Source organism: Pongo abelii, chromosome 12 (genome assembly GCF_028885655.2).
Source record: "Pongo abelii isolate AG06213 chromosome 12, NHGRI_mPonAbe1-v2.0_pri, whole genome shotgun sequence".
Classification (NCBI taxonomy): Eukaryota; Metazoa; Chordata; class Mammalia; order Primates; family Hominidae; genus Pongo; species Pongo abelii.
This window is the reverse complement of record NC_071997.2, coordinates 133,011,643-133,033,597: the sequence shown is the minus strand read 5'-3', so window position 1 is coordinate 133,033,597 and position 21,955 is coordinate 133,011,643. Positions and strand designations below refer to the sequence as shown.

At 41.9% G+C, this 21,955-nt stretch overlaps 1 pseudogene; it reads right to left on the bottom strand.

Annotated features, from left to right (window-relative positions):
• Positions 1–2,170: 2,170 nt before the first annotated feature.
• On the bottom strand, positions 2,171–6,482 carry LOC129056858 (uncharacterized; annotated as a pseudogene).
• Between the last annotated feature and the right edge of the window lie 15,473 nt (positions 6,483–21,955).

The following is a 21,955-nucleotide window of genomic DNA, read 5'->3' as shown; positions in this document are numbered from 1 at the left end:
CCTGCTCCCGCACTGTGGAGGGTACTTTCACGCTCAACAAATCCCTGCTTTTGCTTTCCGCAGTTCGTTTGTGCGTTTTGTCCAATTCTTGCTTCAAGATGCCAAGTACTTGGACACCTTCTATCAGTAACAATTTTTTTATTCTTCAGACCTTTTAGGTAGTTGCTTTTATATATTCAGAATTTATAGTTTCTGATTGAATATTCAAAGCTTTCTTTTCCATACCAGAGGTGGAACTCTGTAAATAACTTTTCTTTTAAAATAAAATTTTGCATATAGTTGCAAAAAACCTAAACAACTTTAATCAAGCACAAAGAAAAACTCACCTAAAATTCCACCAGCCTGGATATCCCTGTTAGTTTTGGAGAACAGTTTTCTAGACATCTTTGTTTGCATATATATATATATATATATATATATATATATATATATATATATATGTTACTTTACCCTAATGAGATGTTACTCTGGGTGTAGTTGAATATGCCTGGATATGCTTGCTTTACTCAATAACATGTCGGTAAATTTTCATATACTGAAGAGTGTATGTCTATTAATGTTTTGAAATTGTTTTAAATGGTTTTATTTTATCTTATTTATGTACAAAAAAAAATGAAGGGGCAAAAGCCGTAAAAATGTGCCCTCACTATACTTTGTTTTTCATTCTTTCATTTTTTTCACAAATATTTGTTGAGAAATTACTGCTTTCCAAGTTACTAGGAATAGAGAAGACACCCTAATGGGGAAATTCAGTCATATAAGAACAACAAAATAATAAGAATTTAATATAATAGTGATATGTAGAGTGGCTGCAAAATCTTTATATGTGATATTGCATCTCAACTCTAGTTAAAGACATTGTCAAACAAAGGCACTCCTAAGTTTTGTTGGGATAATTCGCCCCCTGGGAGCAGCAGTTAGCTACAGGTGTGGTTCACAGGTAGCTGTGGGAAGATTCTAGGTAGGAGGCAAACTGTGGGGATATTGGGCAATAAAACTGCAGAATCAGAAAAGCAATGGCCTCTCTCCTGATATGACAGTGTTACCAGGGGGTCCTTGCTCCCAGAGGTCCCAAGATGGTTGTGGGCTGCTTCCAAGATGGCGGCAAGCCTCTTGTTCTCTGACCTGGGGTTCGTCGCCTCATGGATTCCAAGGAATGGAATCTTGGGCCATGTGGTGAGTGTTATAGCTCTATTAGAAGCCATGAGTCAGGCCAGACGTGGTGGCTCACACCTGTAATCCCAGCACTTTGGGAGGCCAAGGCGGGTGGATCACGAGGTCAGGAGATTTAGACCTTCCTGGCTAACATGGTAAAATCCTGTCTCTATTAAAAATATGAAAAGAAATTAGCCAGGCGTGGTAGTGGGCACCTTTAGTCCCAGCTACCTGGGAGGCTGAGGCAGGAGTATGGTGTGAACCTGGGAGGCAGAGCTTGCAGTGAGCTGAGATCACACCACTGCACTCAAGCCTGGACAACAGAGCAAGACTCCATGTCAAAAAAAAAAAGAAGAAGCCATGGGTTGCAGAAGAGAACCATGGAACCCAGTGACTAGTATTCAGCTCGATTAGGACAAACCTGGGCACTTAGCCGTGCAGGAACAATGGCAAGCCTTTAGCCCAATCCAGCACAGCAATGAGTGCCTCACTGGATCAGGAGCACAGCAGACACCCTGTCGGATCCGGAGGGGTGGAAGTCAGTAGTGGGTCTCCAACAGCGACAAACAGCACTGGTGGATGGTGAGCGAAAGCTCAGCTCGAGCCGTAACGAACACGGACCAGAAGAGTGGGCAGTTGCAAGATTTAATAGAGTGAAAACAGAGCTCCCATAAAATGGGAGGGGACCCAAAGGGGGTTACCATGGCCAGCTCGAATGCCTGGGTTTATATCCCAATCATTGTCCATCCTGCTGTGCTCTCAGGTGGTAGATGATTGGCTATTTCTTTACCTCCTGTTTTTGCCTAATTAGCATTTTAGTGAGCTCTCTTTACTACCTGATTGGTAGAGTGTGAGCTAAGTTGCAAGGCCCGTGTTTAAAGGCGGATGCGGTCACCTTCCCAGCTAGGCTTAGGGATTCTTAGTTGGCCTAGGAAATCCAGCTAGTCTTGTCTCTCAGTGCCCCCTCTCAACAGGAAAACCCAAGTGCTGTTGGGGAAGTTGGCTGACAACTGCTTTAACTGCTTCCTGTTGAATTGGGGCATAGTAGAGGTCGTGCAGTTGAGATTTCCTCAGGAGGGGTGCCTTCGATGTCATCAACATTGGAGCATGGGCTAGCAGTCTGGTCCAGGGGTCCATGGTAGATCTTAGTCATGGACTGCATCTGGGGCTCCATTTGAAGAACAATTTGTAGTTTTACATCTTCAGTTCTGGAAGAGACAAACTTAAAAAGGAGGTTACAGATACAGGAATCAAAATGTATGGCCTGCAGTGCAGGCGATTATTTCTTTGGCACATTTCATAGGCCCTGACAATCTGCTTGATAGTTTTGAAAAGGCCTGGTCCTGTAAATAATGATTTGGCCATCTGATGGGTGCTATCAATGCCTAAGTGAAAAGTTTGGTGAAGGGTTTTAAGTAATTTTCACTGGTTAGCTGCAGGCAGGAGTATTTTTCCTTCTTTGGTGGCTAGCCTTCCTGAGGGGAGGAAACTATGTCCTCGTGAGTTTCCCCATCCTATTTCTTCTGCTGAGTACTGGGGCTTGGTATCCTGGAGGGGATTATACCATACTAAGGGTCCTTCTATAAGCATTTCTAATGGAGCGTCCTGCCTTGCAGCTGTTTTTGCTTTAATATCCACTTGGTGATTCTCTTTTATTTCCCTTTCCTTTCCTTTCTGATGACCCTAGCAGTGTAAGACTGCCACCTCTTTAGGTTTCTGTACAGCCAATAATACTCTCCTAATGGCTTCCTGATGTTTGGTAGGTGTTCCCTCAGAAGTTAGGAATTCTCTTTCTCTCCATATTGCTGCATGGGCATGGAGGACTACGTAAGCATACTTAGAGTCTTCTCCCTTTTTCCTTCTAATTTTAGTGCCCAAGTGAGGGCTATTAGTTCTGCCAGCTGAGCACTAGTTCCTGGAGTGAGGGGAGTACTTTCAAGTATTCCATTATCACTGACCACTGCATACCCCACTTTTCCAAGTCCTTTTTCTACAAAGGAACTTTCATCAGTATACAAGTTGAGGTCAGGATCAGTCAAGGGAACCTCTAGAAGGTCCCCTCAAGTGGCATAGGTTTGAGCAATTACTTGTTGACTGTTATGTTCTATCTTTTCTTCATTGTCTGGAAGAAATGTGGCTGGGTTAAGAGTTGCACAAGTACGCAGTCTCAGCACTTGCCCTTCAAATAATAGAGCCTAATGTTTAAGTAAATGGTTGTCTGACAGCCCCAAGTCTCCTTTAGCAGTGAGTATGCCATTCACATCATGAGATATCCACACAGTAAGATTTCTTCCTTGTATTATTTTAACTGCTTCAGATACTAAGACTGCTACTGCTGCCACTACCTGTAAACAGTGAGGCCAACCCTTTGCCACTACATCAATTTCCTTACTCAGGTATGCCATGGGTTGCAAACTGGTCCCTCAGACCTGTGTAAGGACTCCTAGAGCTATTCCTGTTTTTTTCTGTGACATATAAAGAAAAGTCTTGCCCCGTTAGCAAGCTTAACACTGGGGCTTGGGTTAGGGCCTTCTTTAGGGCCTGGAAAGCTGCTTCTACTTCAGGAGTTCATCTTACTAAATGGGTGTTGGCTTTTTGAGTTTCCTTAATTAGTGTATATAATGGCCTGGCTATTTCACCATACCTGGGAATCCATATTTGGCAGAAGCCTGTTATGCCAAGGAACGCTCTTAGTTGCTTTAGGGTTGTGGGATGACAATAAGTCAGTATAAGCTGGATACATTCCTCACAGAGGGCCCTGGTGCCTTTGGATAATTTTAGCCCTAAGTATTTAACCTGCTGTGAGCAGAGTTGAGCCTTTGATTTGGAAACCCCTTAGCCACAGGAGGCGAGGAAATTTAAGAGCGTTTGGGTGGCTTGATGGCACAAGTTTTCTGAACAGGCAGCTAAAAGTAAATCATCCACATACCGAAGGACAACAGTGTCCAGGTATGAGAACTGGCTCAAGTCTTGGGCTAATGCCTGGCCAAATAGATGGGGGCTATCTCTGAACCCTTGGGGCAAAACAGTCCAGGTGAGTTGAGACGTTGGGTTTGAAGGATCTTCAAAGGCAAACAAGAATTGAGAGTCAGGATGTACAGGGATGCAGAAAAAGTCATCCTTAAGGTCCAGGACTGGAAACCACTCTGCTTCCTTTGGTATTTGGGACAGCAGAGTATAAGGGTTAGGTACAGCTGGGTATAGAGGAACAACTGCCTCACTGATAATCCTGAGATTTTGCACTAACCTCCACTGTCCATTGGGTTTCTGTACTCCTAAAATTCAAGTCTTGCAGGGGCTGCTGCATGGTTTTACTAGGCCTTGGGCTTTTAGGTCCTTAACAATCTTTTGGAGTCCTTGTTGGGCCTCGGGTCTAAGGGGCTACTGCCTTTGGTAGGGAAAGGAGGTGGAATTCTTTAGTTTAATTTGAACCAGACGGGCATTCTTTGCTCGTCCATATTGTCCTTCTGTTGCCCAGACTTCAGGATTAATTCCTTCCTCAAGCAGGGGACAACAAATAGGTGTTCCTTCTCCTATGTTCAGGTGTATAATGGCCCCTGCTTTTGCTAGAATGTCTCTCCCTAACAAGGGAGTGGGGCTTTCAGGCATAATTAGAAAAACATGTGAAAAGAATAAAGTTCCCCAGTCACAACTTAGTGCCTAGGAGAAGTATCCAGTGACTGGCTGTCCTACGACCCCTCGGATAGTGACAGATCTGGAGGACAGTTGTCCAGGACAGGAGAGTGAGACTGAGAAGGCTGCACCAGTGTCCAGGAGACAGTTAACCTCCTGGCCCTCAATGATCAAGCATACCCGGGGCTCTGTGAAAGTGATTGGCATGGGCTGGCGCTTGCCCCAGGCACCCTCAGTCCTGCTGCTGCTGGATCATCTGGTTAGTGGCTTCTGACTAAGAAGACCTTCATCCCCTGGGGCAGTGGGCCTTCCAGTGATTCCCTTGACATAAGGGGCATGGACAAGGGGGCAACTTATTTATACTTGGAATATCTTTTTTAAAGTGTCTTTGTAGACCCCACTGGAAGTGAGCCCTATTAGGCATTCGATTTGCCTAGCTTTTCCCATTTCCAGAGTCTCCAAAGTCCACTCACCTGAGGGCCATGACTAAAGCAGTGGCCTTTTTGTTAATCCTGTTTGTTCTGTTCTGCCTGCTCCTCCTGATCTCTATTATAAAAAACTGAGGTTCCCAAGTTCAATAGGGTTTTTAAGTTTGCTCTGGACCTAAGGGGGACTTTTGAAGTTCTTTTCTTTTGTCTACAGCTGACTGAGTGATAAACTTATCCTTTAAGATTAGTTGGCCTTCAATAGTCAGGTGATAGGGAGGTATGCTTCCTCAATGCCTCCCCTAGTCTCTCCAGAAAGGCAGTAGGATTTTCTTCCTTTCCCTGTGTTATAGTTGTCATCATTGAATAATTCATAGGCTTCTTTCTAGTTTTCCTTAGTCCTTCTAGCACGCAAGTTAGCAAATGTCTGCGACACCAATTTCCATGTTCTGATTCTGTGTCCCAGTGAGGGTCTACCCTAGGAACTGCCTGCTGGCTTGTGGGGAATCATTCTCTTTCCTCTATTGTCATCCTATCATTGACCTGACTGAGATACCAGAGATCGCCAAACTCTCAGGCTGCAGTTATGGTGGCACTTCTCTCATTTGGGGTTAGTGTCTGATCTAGCAGTAACACTATATCTCACCGTGTCAGATCATAGGATTGTCCTAACCCTTGTAAAACATCAATATAGCCATCAGGGTTGTCTGAGAATTTACCTAGGTCTATTTTAATTTGCTTTAAGTCTGAGAGAGAAAAAGGTACATGCACTCTGGCTGGGCTGAATTCTCCTCCTCCCACTGCTTGGAGAGGGCATAATCGGGGAATATTGGCACTCTTTGGTTCATTGTTTACCCCTTTGTCGATCTTCTTTTGGACCATTTGGGTTGAAGGGGGATCCTTATTAGTTGGGGAAGAAGTCGGGGTGATGCTGGCGTAGGGAGGTAGACTCTGAGGGCTTCCTGTAGGGTATAAATCACACTTTTTACATAATTGCGAGTTGTCTCTTAATGAAAGGAAAGTTTGTACATATGGCACTTCACTCCACTTGCCTTCTTTTCTACAAAAGAGGTCTAGCTGTAAGATGGTGTTATAATTTATACTTCTCTCAGGAGGCCAGGTTTCTCCCCCTTGAAAAGGATATCATGGCCAGGAGGTACTGCAGAAGAATATAAGTCATTTCTTTCTTAGTGTCTGAGGGTCAAATTGGTCTCAATTCTCCAGAATACATCTTAGGGGTGTTTTTGCCTTGGGGGGAACATTTCCCATCTAAAAAAAGAACATAGGAATGCCAGCACCCCTGGTCGTTTTTTGATGAGCATTAGTCCTAGAGTGTCCTCTATGGTCCTAATGCTTACTCCTTTCCAGGGTGCGTAACCACCCATGGACCTCTGCTTATTGGATTAGTTACACATACTGATGTAGCAGTCCTGCACCCCTTTTCCTGCCTTTCTTGACTACAAAGAAAGGGGTCTGGGCTACTGGATTCTAGTGGTCCTTTACCAGCATGCCCAACATTGCCTTTGTGCTCAGGGGTGAGTCCTAGAGCTGGGCTGGGTTCCTGAGTATTTCATAACAACCCAGTTGTCCCATCAAGATGCATTCCCATAAACAACAGTTCTTATGCAAACTCATTTCAGAGAGGGTGTAGCTAACCTTTTGAGTCAGGATTGAGATAGAGTTTTTTGATTCTGTAAGTACTTTAAAGCTTGGCTGAGTGCAAACAGCTCCAACGTTTGAGCAGACCATTTATTAGGCAATTCTCCTAACTCTGCTTCCACAAGAGTCTCCCTATCAATTACTGATAGCCATTGTGGTTTTTTTCTCAATCATTTGGGAGGAACCATCTATGGTCCTGTCCTGAAGGGATTTCCTCCTATGTCTGGTTGGACCTTTGTATGGTGATTAAGATTTAAATCCCCTATTAGGAAATCTGCTGGGTTAAGGGAATTTTCAGTGGTTAATGTTAAATCACCTTTTTCTAACAGAACAGCCCCATACTTTAAGATTTTGGAGTTAGTAAGCTACCTTTTTGGTTTTTTGGCTTAGAATAATTCTGAACTGGTGAGGTGTGCTCACAATGAGGTTTCCTCTAAAAGTTACTTTTTTACTTTCTTCTGTTAGCAAAGCAATTACCACTACAGATGCATTTGGGCCATCCACGGGTTACTGGGTTAAGGATTTTTAATAGGAAGGCTATGGGTTGTCAGTGGTCTCAGTGTTTTCAGGCTACGCCCTTGTTTACACTGACAACAAGGTAGTATTGGAGTGTTATAGGGTCACGGAGAAGACCTTCAATTATCAATTATAGGTTTTAAATTTATGCTAGCTTTTAAAGGAATAGGGCACACTTTTATTTTTTTACTACTTCTATCTTTCTCTTTCTCTCTTTGACTCCCTGTTTGTCTCTCTGCCTCTTTCTCCTCTCTGTCTCTCTCTCTCTCCTCTCCATCTCTCTCCTTTGTCTCTCTCCTCTCTGTCTCTCTCTCTCCTCTCTGTCTCTCTGTGTCTCTCTGTCTCTCTTTATCTCTTTCTCTCTCTCCTCCTCTCTCTCTCTCTCCATCTCTCTCTCTTAGCCATTTGCAAACTTGGGACCCTGGCAAGAGTGGTGGGGAATGGGTCCCACATAACTGCCCATGTCGAGAGCTGTACACCTAAATCAGGAGGGACACCAGGGATAAGACTCCCTGGGTTTATAGCCTAGATGCCTAAGGATGCAGCGTAGAGCTTCGTTAGATCCCTTTGGAAATACAACTTGCTAGAGGAAAGGAAAGTCTGAACCATTAGTACTTAGGAGGCAGGGATTGGAGGAAGTAGATTCAGAGGTAAGGAGAATTTTAGGGCTACATTTTCAAGAAAGTCGTGGTTGGGACCCAGGAGATATGGGTCAGAAGGAAAGGTAGGGGTGCACATATGTTGAATAGAGACTTCTGGCTGCACCATGATCTCAACCAGCTAATTCCGGGAGTTTGGAACAATAGCTTTCTGTCTCTAGTCTGCCCTCAGCTTCCCCAAGAAAATTGAAAGTGGAAGCTTGTTCCAGGCAGACCAATGCTCAAACACAGAAGGGGTGGGGGTTGTTAGAAAGCCCTTCTCCAGACAGCCTCACACCTGAGTCTTAAGTCCGGTGGCCACACTAATCGTTTTTAACTGGCTGACAGGTGCCCAGTATTTTCCTCCAATCTAAGGAAGGATAGGACAGAATAGCAAGCAAAAGTGGTCCAATATTACTCGCCACTTTGGAGGTCCCTTCATGGTCACCAAAATGTTACCAGGGGGTCCTTGCTCCCAGAGCTGCCAAGATGGTGGCAGGCCACTTCCAAGACGGCAGCAAGCCTCTTGTTCTCTGAACTGGGGTTCTTGGCCTCACGGATTCCAAGGAATGGAAAATCTTGGGCCATGTGGTGAGTGTTATAGCTCTATTAGAAACTGTGTGTCATGGAAGAGAACCGTGGAACACAGCGACTAGTGTTCAGCTCGATTAGGATGAACCCGGGCACTTAGCCATGCAGGAACAATGGCAAGACTTTAGCCTGATCCGGAGCAGCCATAGGTGCCTCACTGGATCAGAAGCACAGCAGACACCCTGCCAGATCCAGAGGGGTGGAAGTCAGTGGCAGGTCTGTGACAGCAACAAACAGCCATGGTGGATGGTGAGCGAAAGCTCAGCTCGAGCCGTAACAAACACGGACCAGAAGAGTGCAGTTGCAAGATTTAATAGAGTGAAAACAGAGTTCCCATACAAAGGGAGGGGACCCAGAGAGGGTAGCCATTGCCGGCTCGAATGCCTGGGATTATATACCAATCATTGTCCCTCCCACTGTGCCCTCAGGTGATAGATGATTGGCTATTTCTTTACGACCTGTTTTTGCCTAATTAGCATTTTAGTGAGCTCTCTTTACTACCTGATTGGTCGGGTGTGAGCAAAGTTGAAAGCCCTGTGTTTAAAGGTGGATGTGGTCACCTTCCCAGCTAGGCTTAGGGATTCTTAGTCGGCCTAGGAAATCCAGCTAGTCCTGTCTCTCAACAGGACACTGGGCTCCTAGCCTTGCAGTTGTGGCTTCTATGGCATGGCAGGGTCATGACATGATTCACCAATTCACCACCCCATCTGAGTTTCAACACTTGGCCAGATCACAGCACTGAGCTTCTAGCCTTGCAGTTGTAGCTTCTATGGCATGGCAGGGTTCTGGTGTAATTCACCAATTCACCACCCCATCTGAGCTTAAGCACTTAGCCATAGCCATGAGGCTTTGCAGGAGACCAGCCTGTGGAAATCAGTCTTGGACAAGACAGCTCTTGCAGCTCAAACTTAAACACTTCCTAGGAAATGCTCAACAGTGTCCATCAACATGGAAGTTGATGTCCAGAAGAAAAAAGAAAACTTAAAAATTAAAGCAGATGATAAGTAAAGCAGATAAGTATTTTCCAATTAGGTACAGACTTTGTGATCACTGTAGAAAATGGGAAATGCAATGGAATGATCAGTGAGTCTGGGGAAAGGAGTGATGTTGTTACTCATGTTGTCATATGTAGAATAAGTGAGGACGCTTCTTTGAGGAAGTTCAATTGAGGTGAGAGATGAATGATACAATGGAAGCAGTCATATAAAGAGCTGGGGAAGTGTTCAGGCAGAGTGGGTGTTTTGGAGGGGATACACCATGGCTATGTGTGGGGAACCTGTGGGGAAACAGTTGCATGGGGGCCAGGATGGTGGTTCCACTGGGGCTGTTGCAGTGCTCACAGGGAGGAGGGGTCACCCTCGTGCAGTGCTTCAGGAGAGGAGCCAGCGGGCTTTCTGATGGGCTGGTAGGAAGTGTGCAGGAAAGAGGAGTTGGGCATAGGGTGTAGGGTTTTAGATCTGAGCAAGTAGGTATGCACAGCTCTATGTGGAAATAGGGAGGGTGAAATGGGGGACAGGCTGAGGCAGGGATGAATGTCGGGGAGTTAAGAATTCTGTTTCAGAATTTTTTGCAGTGGGATTTTCTTCTTTTATTTGTTTATTTTTATCGCTTGGTCCACATTGCTTCATAGTGCATTTCCCTACCTATCGGACCCTCAGGAAATGCTGACAGTATTGCAGTTGAGGTAGAAGGAAAAAATTGTCATAACAAAATACCAAGAAAACAAATTAAAAATATTTTAGTGAAACAACATTTCAAAAAAGCATTACTTTCTGATAATTCTATAAGAAAAACAAGTTACTCTATATTGAGCAATCTCATTTTTTAGTTAAGGCACACATATAATTAATTTAAACAGCAGGCCAGCATGGTGGCTTATGTCTGTAATTGCAGGCACTTTGGGAGGCTAAGGCAGGAGGATCATTTGAACTCAGGAGTTCAAGGCCAGCCCGGGCAAGTTAGTGAGACCTGGTCTCTACTAAAAATTAAAAAAAAAAAAATTAGATGAGTGTGGTAGTGCTTGCCTGTAGTCCCAGATACTTGAGAGGTTGAGGTGAGAGGATCATTTGAGTCCAGGAGGTCAAGGCTGTAGTGAGCTGTGATCACACCAGCACTTCAGCCAAGGTGACAGACTGAGACCTGCCTCTATTAAAAAAAATTAATTGGTTAAAATAAATCTGAATATATCAAATACTCACTAAATTAGGCAGAGGAGTATAAAAGTTGCAACATAATCTATCTTTAATTTACAAAAAACCCTTGTCTGGAATAAATGTAATTATGTTAACATAAAGCCATGCATTGACATTATGTTCTTCCTGTGGTTGCTTTTTAACAGAGTATTCTAGCTGCCTCCGCCTTTGAGACAGAGCAGGAAGAACCTGTGGATGGTGGGATTCCCTCTTCTTGGAGAAGGGGATGAGCATTTCCTGCTGCCCTCCTGACACGCCCGTGGCTGTCTGCCTTGCTCTGCACCTCCAGACTTCATGGAAAGCATGCTCAACCTTTGACTTCCAAGTGAGTGACTTGGGGGACACCCAAGCAGGAGACCAGCCTGCAGAGAGGGGGCCTGTGCCACTCTGGCCATTCTGCGGTTGGGCTGGCTGTGGCCCACAGACCCTCTGCTCCCTCTGCAAGTCCCCTTGGGCCCCTTTCCTCTTTCCTAGGGTGTGAGTGTGGCACCCTTCATGACAGTCTTCCTAATCACCCCGTAGGGTGTGCCGCTTCCTTCCTGCGGGAACTCTAACTGGCTCTGTGTAATGATCTTTTACACAGAGCTCGTAAAACTAACCCCTGGCCCTGATGAGTTTTTGGAACATGAGACTTACCGGTGATGAATAACTCCCAGCAATCACTGAAATATCACAAGCTTCTGTCTCTGCTTCCCGCTCCACGCCATCCTCTGCTGTGCTTAGTCTGGTTCATGTTTTGCATTCACATCATTGCTATTGTTGTTTTTTCTCCCATTCCTCTGGACTCCTTTTTGTTGCCCAGCACTAACAATCATAAAACCTATGTTCTAAAATCATAAAACTGCAATGGAGAGAAAAGACAAAAAACAAATTGTTTTAAGTTAGAGTTGTAACACTACATAATTTACTACCTCAGAAGGATGGGATGAGAATTCTGGTCAAATGAAATTTCTCTGGTCTATAAATCTGCTATTTCCACTGAGTACTTCGGCTTTCCAAAATGTTTAACAAACAGGACTTTGGGGGCTACATGTTTTTCACAAGCCTGTTTGGGATATATTAGTTATAGTTTTTGGCTACTCAAGAAAGTAAGTCAAAATTTAATTTGTGCAAGAATAATAGACTTGTTTTTTTTTTAAATGATAAATGAAAAGAAAATTTGGAAGAGATTGTGTTTCCTCACAGATTCCGCCATCTTGGGAATCCTAACCCTACCAAAAAATCTAGATGGGATGAGGAATTGTTTTCCATATTTTCATGCATAGTAGAACAATTATTTTTTATTTTTAGTTTTATCTCCTAAAATATGACCAATGATATTGCATATTAAAGTAAAAATTTGAAAAAAGCTATGCATCCACAGGTTAAATTTTTATTTCTGTGGTTTAAATCTGATTTCACCACATTTTCCCACAATGAAATGGATGCTTGGTAATGCAGTTAAATATCTGACTTTTCAGGAGTGTAAAACAGCAGCTCTTCTTCCTGGGGATGGGGCAGTGGCCACCCCAAGGTGTGGAGGGCTTTCCTGTGGAAGCATCACATGGACTCATCATCTGTGGCTCCAGTGGAGAAACCTGGAGTCTAATGGATGCACGCTGGAGGGGGACCAACTTCAACTTCATATGAGGAAACATTTCTAATAATTAGGTTAGCAGAGGTACAAACAGCTTTGAAAGGCTGTGCTTTTTCTGCCTCTGAAATTTATTCAGGAAAGCCTGAGCTGTATGCTGCAAATGAGAAGCTTAACTTGGTAACCTAAAGCAAGGACTGAATTAAGTTCCAGTGACATATCACTGATCTTCATATAGACCAATGGAACAGAACAGAGGCCTCAGAAATAATGCCACACATCTGCAACCATCTTATCTTTAACAAACCTCACAAAAACAAGCAATGGGGAAAGGATTCCCTATTTAATAAATGGTGTTGGGAAAACTGGCTAGCCGTATGCAGAAAACTGAAACTGGAGCCCTTCCTTATACCTTATGTAAAAATTAACTCAAGATGGGTTAAAGACTTAAACATAAGACATAAAACCATAAAAACCCTAGAAGAAAACCTAGACAACACCATTCAGGACATAGGCATGGCCAATGACTTCATGACTAAAATATGAAAAGCAATGGCAATGAAAGCCAAAATTGACCAATAGGACCTAATTAAACTAAAGAGCTTCTGCACAGCAAAAGAAACTATCATCCGAGTGAACAGGCAACCTACATGGGAGAAAATATTTGCAATCTATCTATTTGACAAAGGGCTAATATCTAGGATTTACAAGGAACTTAAACAAATTTATGAGAAAAAAACAACCCCATCAAAAAGTGGGCAAAGGATATGAACAGACACTTCTCAAAAGAAGACATTTATGCGGACAACAAACATATGTAAAAAAGCTCATCATCACTGGTCATTAGAGAAATGCAAATCAAAACCACAATGAGATACCATCTCATGCCAGTTAGAATGGCAATCATTAAAAAGTCAGGAAACAACAGATGCTGGAGAGGATGTGGAGAAACAGGAATGCTTTTACACTGTTGGTAGGAGTGTTGTTAAACCATGGTGGAAGTCAGTGTGGCGATTCCTCAAGGATCTAGAACCAGAAATACATTTGACCCAGCAATACCATTACCGGGTATATACCCGAAGGATTATAAATCATTCTACTATAAAGACACACGCACATGTTATGTTTATTGCAGCACTATTCACAATAGCAAAGACTTGGAACCAACCCAAATGCCCATCAATGATAGACTGGATAAAGAAAATGTGGCACATACACACCATGGAATACTATGCAGCCATAAAAAAGGATGAGTTTATGACCTTTGCAGGGACATGGAGGAAGCTAGAAACCATCATTCTCAGCAAACTAACACAGGAACAGAAAACCAAACATCACATGTTCTCACTCATAAGTGGGAGTTGAACAATGAGAACACGTGGAAACAGGGAGGGGAACATCACACACTGGGGCCTGTTGGGAGTTGGGGTTCTAGGGCAGGGATACCATTAGAAGAAATACCTAATGTAGATGACAGGTTGATGGGTGCAGCAAACCACCATGGCACGGCACGTGTATACCTGTGTAACAAACCTGCACTTTCTGCACGTGTATCCCAGAACTTGAAGTATAATAATAAAAAAAAATATATAAAAGTCACAGGATGCTTGTGATAGTATCTATTACACTGATGTTGACATCACACACGACTGACTGTGTGGAGACTCCAAGTGAAGGATATTTGTGATAGTATCTATTACACTGATATTGACATCACATGATTGACCATGTGGAGACTCCAGGTGAAATTTCTTGCAGTTCTCAGTGCCAGAAAAATCTGTATTTCTGGATAAAAACTCAAAAATTTCAGAAAAACGTTCAGGTTTTATAGTCTAGAGGTCTAACACTGCAATCTTTTCCAACTTTAAGGTTTAATGATTTTCTTAAATCTAAAAATAGTACATTGCAGACGTATTTAAACAGTGTGCCTAGGTAGTATGTTTATATATTAAGATTAAGATGGTCTTCTAATATTTACTAATTCTAATATAGATTTTATTGTTTCATGTAGATATACCTTTCTGATTCCCAGGATAATTTAAACAATTAATTCAAAGCAACTATTAACTTAGTTCTAGATTGTGATATCTATTTATGCATTTTAAGCTTTAGATATGTATTTCAAATTAGAAACATGTGCTGGTCATGGAAAGTTGTGACTTAGAGCCTCAGGTAATTTTTTTTTTCATGTGAACACACTGCTTCCAATTGATGTTATGCCCAGAGCAGACAATTAATAAATACCCTTTGAACTGAATGAGTGATTAACTGCAAATATCACAATACATCTTCTTAGTGGGCATGATAATTAGATATATCTAGTCTTTGCTGTGGCCTAAGAAAGGAATTTTTTCATTAAATGTTTAATGTCTCACCCTGTTCATACAGCTGGAGTTACTGTTTCAGTTTGATGTGAATTCAGTCTTATAAAAGACCCATCATTATAACCTGCACTTATGCTTCCTATAGTATTGGAACTTCCAATTTGTAGGCAAAATAGATATGCTTCATATTCTTAAAAAACAGAATAAATCTCCCTTTATTCATAATAAACACAGAATTAGGTATTCTATTAAACTGAACAATAGAACTCACTGGGTGTGACCGCATACACTATATCATGAATTGCCTGAGTGTCTGAAAAAGTCAGTAGACCATTTCACTCTCTGCTGTGCCACGGGCCAACCATGAGGGCTGTCAGTGACTCACTGCATGGGCCACCCAGGGCATGTGGTGCTGAGGCTGTCAAAGAGCAAGAGGGGCTGCATTTAAACTTAGGCCTCTGCTAAATGTCTGAACTTGGGCAAGATGCTAAACACTTTAGAACCAGTTTCCTTTTCTATAATTGGGGTTATAACACTCACCCTGTAAGGTTCTCATGTGCATTGACAAGGCTGGCACGTGACACACCAGGGGCAGAAATGGACGAGAACCTTCTTCCTCAGACATCAGGGTCCTCATGAGCATCAAGAAAATAAGGAGAGCAGGGCGTCTCCAGCTGTGTCAGGACTACAGCAGGGACTCAGGAACAGTGTCTTCTCTTGTTTCATCCAAATCATACATTTAAAAAATAGGTGGGGTTATCATGGATGTTTATATTGATTCCTAGGATCAGACAAATACACCTTTCTTTGTCATGCTGTTTTCTCTTCCCAGATGGTTTGAAGAGCTTCTTTTTGGACTTGATACTCCTGGCATGCACACGAGAAACAACAGCCAATGATTTGCACATTTCACAGCGGTGTAGCTGTTCATTCACAAAATCAGATATGCAAAAAAAGAAAAACCTTTTCTTTTTTTTTTCTAATCAGTTCAGTCTTGACCCTGAGCCATCACCCCTCAAGAATGGCAGGACATTGCACTCCACCATTGTTGGGGTGCCACAATTTCACTACTGATCAAAGGCTCCTCGGTTTCTGAAAAGTGGGAGACACACCTCTATTAATCGGTCTGGATTATCACTGCTCACTTCCCCATTTTCCAGTTCCACAGGGGCCCCCAAAGCCCAGAAGTTCTCATTTTGGGCGTCTTATAAACCATGGGAATCTGGTAACACTGGGAACCCTGAGGCCAGCACCCACCTCATTTTCACCCAGTCTCTGTTTCTATCACCCTCTAGGCATTGCTACAGAGCAGTGTTGGGACCCACCGGAGATCTGACTGCTCCCAGCCTGGAAAACTGTCTTCTTTCCCTCCACTGATCTCATGATATTTCTGCTTTCCACCCTACAGAAATCCTTGAATGAAGCACAAAAGGGATTGGTTGTTGCCTGGTGTGAAGCAGAGCTGAGCCAAAGGAGGAAGCAATATTGCAATGGACTCTGTCTTTGACATCACTACTTTGCAAATTTGTTACCACTATGGTCAAATTTTTATATTCACTCTAAGATTTTAACTCATTCTGCTCATTATATTCAATGCAACATCTGCGTTAAAAGATACTCAGGCATTAATTTATGCTTTTCTGTTTACAAATGAGAATTCATAAGCAAATTTAGGTAGCAATTAGATATTTTTTAAAATTGAAGACAAAACAGAAGACACATACACACACATCAGTGGAACACAACAGAGAGCCCGGAAACAGACTGAAATACAGCCAACTAATCTCTGACAAAGGAGCAAAAACAATTCAATGGAGAAAGGAGAGTCTTTTTAACAAACGGTGCTGGAACAAGTGGGCATCCATATGCAAAAAAAAAAAAAAAAAAAGAATCTATAAACAGACCTTATACTTCTTACAAAAGTTAATGCAAAGTAGATATTAGACCAATATATAAAATGTAAAATTTTCAAACTTCTAGAAGATAACATAAGGAAAAAATCTAGATAACCTTGGATTGGATGATTTATTAAAGATACAACACCAAAAGCATGATCCACAAAGAAAAAATTGGGAAGTTGAATTTCATTAACATGAAAAACTTTTGTTTTGCAAAAGATACTGTTAAGAGAATAAAAAGACAAACCCCAAACTGTGAGAAAATATTTGCAAAATATATCTAAGGATTCATATCTGAAATATGCAAAGAACTCTTAAAACTCAACAATAGGAAAACGAACAACCCAATTAAAAATGGGCAAAAGCTGAACAGATATGCAGATGGAAACTAAATATATTAAAAGATGCTCTGTATGTTATTAGGAATTGCCAATTAAGACAACAATAAGACACCACTACACACCTATTAGAATGGCCAAAATCCACAAGACTGAAAACACCAAATGCTGGTGAGGATGTGAAGCAACAAGAACTCTCATTCATTGCTGTGGGAATGCAAAATGGCACAGCCACTTTGGAAGACAGTTTGGCAGTTTTTTACAAAGCTCACATAGTCTTATCATAAGATTTAGCAATTGTGCTCTTCATTATTTACCCAACGGAGTTGAAGAGTTATGTCCACACACAAACTTGCACACAAATGTTTATAAAAGCTTTATTCAGGATTACCAGAAACTGGAGGTGATCAACATTTCCTTCAGTAGGTGGATGGAGAAATAAATTCTGATATCTACAGACAATGGAATATCATTCAGTGAGAAAAGATCTATCAAGTCATGAAAAGGCATACAGGGAACCACAATGCACATTACTAAGGAAAGAAGCCAAAAAGGCTGCATACTGTATGATTCCAATTATGTGACATTTTAGAAAAGGGAAAATTACATAGATAGTAAACTGATCAGTGGTTGGTAGGGGTTGAGGAGAGGGAAGGATAGATGGTCAGAGAGTTCTGGATGTTTAGGGCAGTGAGACCATTGTGTGCGATTTCACCACAACGGTGGACCCACGACAGTGTGCAGATGCCAACCCATTGAATGCAGACCACAAAAAGGTATTAATTACATAAACTATGAACTTTCATAATGAAATAAATCATGTTTTAAAAAGTAGACAGTTTTGTTCAGTTACTGTCTACTTTCTGAAATGGAGACGGTGGGGTGCTTACATGGTTATGAGGATAAAAATAGCTTAGATAATGTAATAACTAAAATAGGTGTGTAAACATTGTTAAACTCTTTTATCCTCATTAAAAAACATTGCTTAAATATATTTCTAATTTTTTACAACTGAGCGAGTAGTGCAAACACATTAACATAATTCTCCTCTAGCTCCACTCAGAAGTCAGGACTGCAGGGCTTCAGTGCAGGACTGCACAGCTCCATGTGCACCTGCCAAACTCAACAACCTCTTTCAATGTCATTAAAATATTTCAGTAGGAGGATTGATTTTAGACTCAACCTGTGTTTTCTCCCCTGGAAAACGAAGGTTTTATGAAACAAAGAAGGTCTTTACCATTCTCATCCAAAATGCTGAGACATCTGTGATGTCTGCTGTAAGTGCCATCAGGCTCTCCTCTGAAATCTCGCAATGGGAAAATAGAGACTGTCAATTCTGCTTTTAGAAAGGGGAGAATCAGATCTAATGTCGAAATGCCATGTCCTCATTCATAAACATCTTATTTTACAAATTCCACAGGTTTAGTTACTTTGGGATTAATATGGGCCTATTTTAAAGTGCATTTATTAATTTAGCATGAATTGTTCAAATGCATTCTGGATCCTGAGCCGACATCCAGCAATGCTGAATGTGTGCCTGTGTGAGTCACCAGCCCTGATGAGCCTCAGGTTATTGTATTCATAAAATGAAGGGGCTTAGGTTTGCTCCGATTTTTTTAAAACCATTTTTAACAGTAAAGACTTTTTTCTTGTTACATAAAAATGTACAAGAAAAACCCAAACATTACAAGTGATAAATTATAATTTTATTAATATAAATATTTGTGAGCTCAATTTATATGACTTAGTTATTACAAAAGAAATAAGCAACATGAGGTGGCCATTACCATACTTTCCTGTTTTATTTTGTTCACATGCTATTGATAAATCTTGATGTACACAGAAAAGTAGTTTCAAAGAATAATAATTAAAAAAATCTTGACTTGTAATTTCAAGGGACTTTAAAAAAATTCCTGCAATTCCTCTTTAAAGGTTCTAGAACAGTTTTCTATGTCTTAAAGCTAAATAACTACAAAGAACTAACTGTTCTCACATTCTGTGTTGTAAATATTTAAGTCAGAAAAGGAACAGACAAAATAATAAAAACACATGCATGAACAAATGGGCCTTGGTTTACATTGAATTGGATTGGCAATGAACATGGGTTATAGTAGTATTTTTGTGTGTAATTTTACACGAGTGGACTGTTGACAAAATAAAAATTGTCTGCAATCACTATTCGGTGGTAGATTTGCACAAATGGTAAACATATACATAGAGGTCGTGGGAGACATTTATTTCATGGCTTACCAGAAGACAGGTTAAGTTGGGACATTTAATTGTTTCATTACTGCTACATTTTATAATGCACTTGTATGGGCAAGGTATTTAAATGTATTATAACAACTTTTAAATGCTCAATGTTACAGATGGAATTATTAGAGAAATTACTAATTGATACCTTCTTTGTGTGTGCTTTGAAGGCACGAGGAAATAATAAAGCGGCCCTTTTCCCTTTTCCCATCTATTTCCTGAAGGCCAAGCTGTGCTTCTGCAGATTAGACCTCTCTGTAACACACACACACACACACACACGCACACTATAGCCTTTAGGGGTTTAAAGGAGGGAAAGAGAATTTGCCTGGGTAACTCTCACCTAGGTATTTTCTGGGGAGATCTAGAATCATCTACGGGGTTAAGCTGGACTAGCCAATGGGAAAACAAAATGAAGATACTGGGGAGATGTTCCCAGAAGAGGAGCATTCCTAATGGGCTAGGCCCTGGTCACATGCAATTCCCCAGATGTGGTTGGTGTGGCCAAGGTTCCAGCATTTGACGGCTGCCTTCTTGGCACTTCTTGTGCTGTGAGGAGCATCCGTCCCCCGTGCTGGGAGCAGTGGCCCTCTCACCCCTTCCAGTAAAGGGCCAGCAATTGGCAGTCACAGGAAAAGCAGTGAGACAGGAAGGTGAGGAGCATGAAGTCCCACCATACCAGCCTCCAGTGTGTGGCACAGAATCTGACGAGGAACCTCCGTGAATTGGAATCTTCCACATCTCGATACATGGGAGTTTCTGTTAGATATAATTTGACTTATAAAAAGAAAGAAAGCCGGCCGGGCGCGGTGGCTCACGCCTGTAATCCCAGCACTTTGGGAGGCCGAGGGGGGCGGATCACGAGGTCAGGAGATTGAGACCATCCTGGCTAACACGGGGAAACCCCGTCTCTACTAAAGATACAAAAAATTAGCCGGGCGTGGTGGCGGCGCCTGTAGTCCCAGCTACTCAGGAGGCTGAGGCAGGAGAATGGCGGGAACCCGGGAGGCGGAGCTTGCAGGGAGCCGAGATCGCGCCACTGCACTCCCGCCTGGGCGACAGAGCGAGACTCCGTCTCAAAAAAAAAAAAAAAAAAAAAAAAGAAAGAAAGAAATATGACCTTCTTGCATCTAAATATTGTAGAAGAATTAATGATTGCAACCTGGATGTTTTACATTCTGAGATGCTATTAAATCAATATTCATCATGAATGTATTGATAATTTTTTAGAAGAACAGAAGAGATCTCATCATATTAAATAAAGTGTATCAATTATAAGATGCATGCTAACTCCAGAAAAAGCAAAACATGAAAAAAAATGTGTCTTAGAATGGAAAAATACAGTAGTTAAACTATTTTTAACTGGAATTTAAATGCAACATTTTAGGATATGAAGCCCTCAACTCATTTTGAAAACTACTGGCTCAGATGACCTCATCGATAGGAAACCTCTAAAAGATCGTGAATCTAATCAGATAATTTTCTGTGCCTTTGCCTGAGAGTCTATCTGAAAATGGTGCGGTTTTTATAGAAGAGGAATAACGTGTCCCGAACTGGGAACCCTTCACCGGCCACCATTCTGGGCGGCGCTTCACTGTGGAGTTTTGGTCACCAGAGGGCTCCAGGGGACTGCTGGGGAAGGCCAGGACATGGAAGAGGGCATAGAGTCAGGGTTACCCAGGAGGGGGTGGACCTATTTTGCCAAGCACCTGAGGACCATGCCATACAGGATCCTCTCAAAACCACCCGCACACTAGGTGGGAATAAAGGATAAGAGAAATTAATGTGTGCATAGCATGTGAGAGCCGACATTCATAGTCAGTCTGAGCAAAGAAATTCATACAGAAGGATGAAGCACACATTGTGAGACAAAGAACACCCAGTTATACGATAGAAAACCTCGGTTCTGGGAAATTCCTGAACTGTTTGCCCGTCCATGGCAGAGTAGTAGTGATATTACCTTCTCCACTTTTTCTTGTAACAGAAGTGCCCGTTTCTTTCGTGCTCACTGCTAAGTGTTTAATAGAAATAATTGACAAATATAAGGTCATTTCTCTTACACAAAACGTTCAAGAAAACTGAGAAAGATTTAAAAATTCCCAAATGAATGATTTTTCAAAGCACAATATCTTAATTTACATAAAGAGAAATAATACATTTTGTCTTAAATAAAGATTTGCCCACATCCTAAGTGTGGCATTGAAGAGTAGTTAAGCTATTTCTTCAAAAAAAAATTATATAAAAAAATCTGTACTTTTTGAGTGGGAATTATAACACACAAACCTGGTGCAATATATTTAAAATAAATCAGAGATTAATTAATTAATTAATGATTCCCGCATCACCATTTTCAGAAAACCCAGTAACTTAGTGCCTTAAGATGTTCAAATCATCCCAAAAAGTTGAGTTACGACATATTTTCAAAACCCTTTCTCAAGCTTTGCTATTCTAGCTTTAGTTGGAAGAAGAAGCTTCCGAGTTAAAGATGGTAGATGAAATACTGAACCAGTTGTTTCCTTTCCCTCCCAAGAAACTATGATGGTTACCCATCATGGAGAGAGAACAGCAGAGACAAAAAGTGATTTGATGGCCTCGCATCCACGAGAAGGAGCATCATCTGGGGACCTTCCTGGGGGTGAGGGGCGGAGAAGTGAGGCAGGTGTCAGAAAACAGGAGGGTCGATTAAAATCTGTACATTGACAGTCAACCCTCATTCTCCTCCCTCACCGATGCCCGCGCCCCACCCTCGGGTAGCCAGTG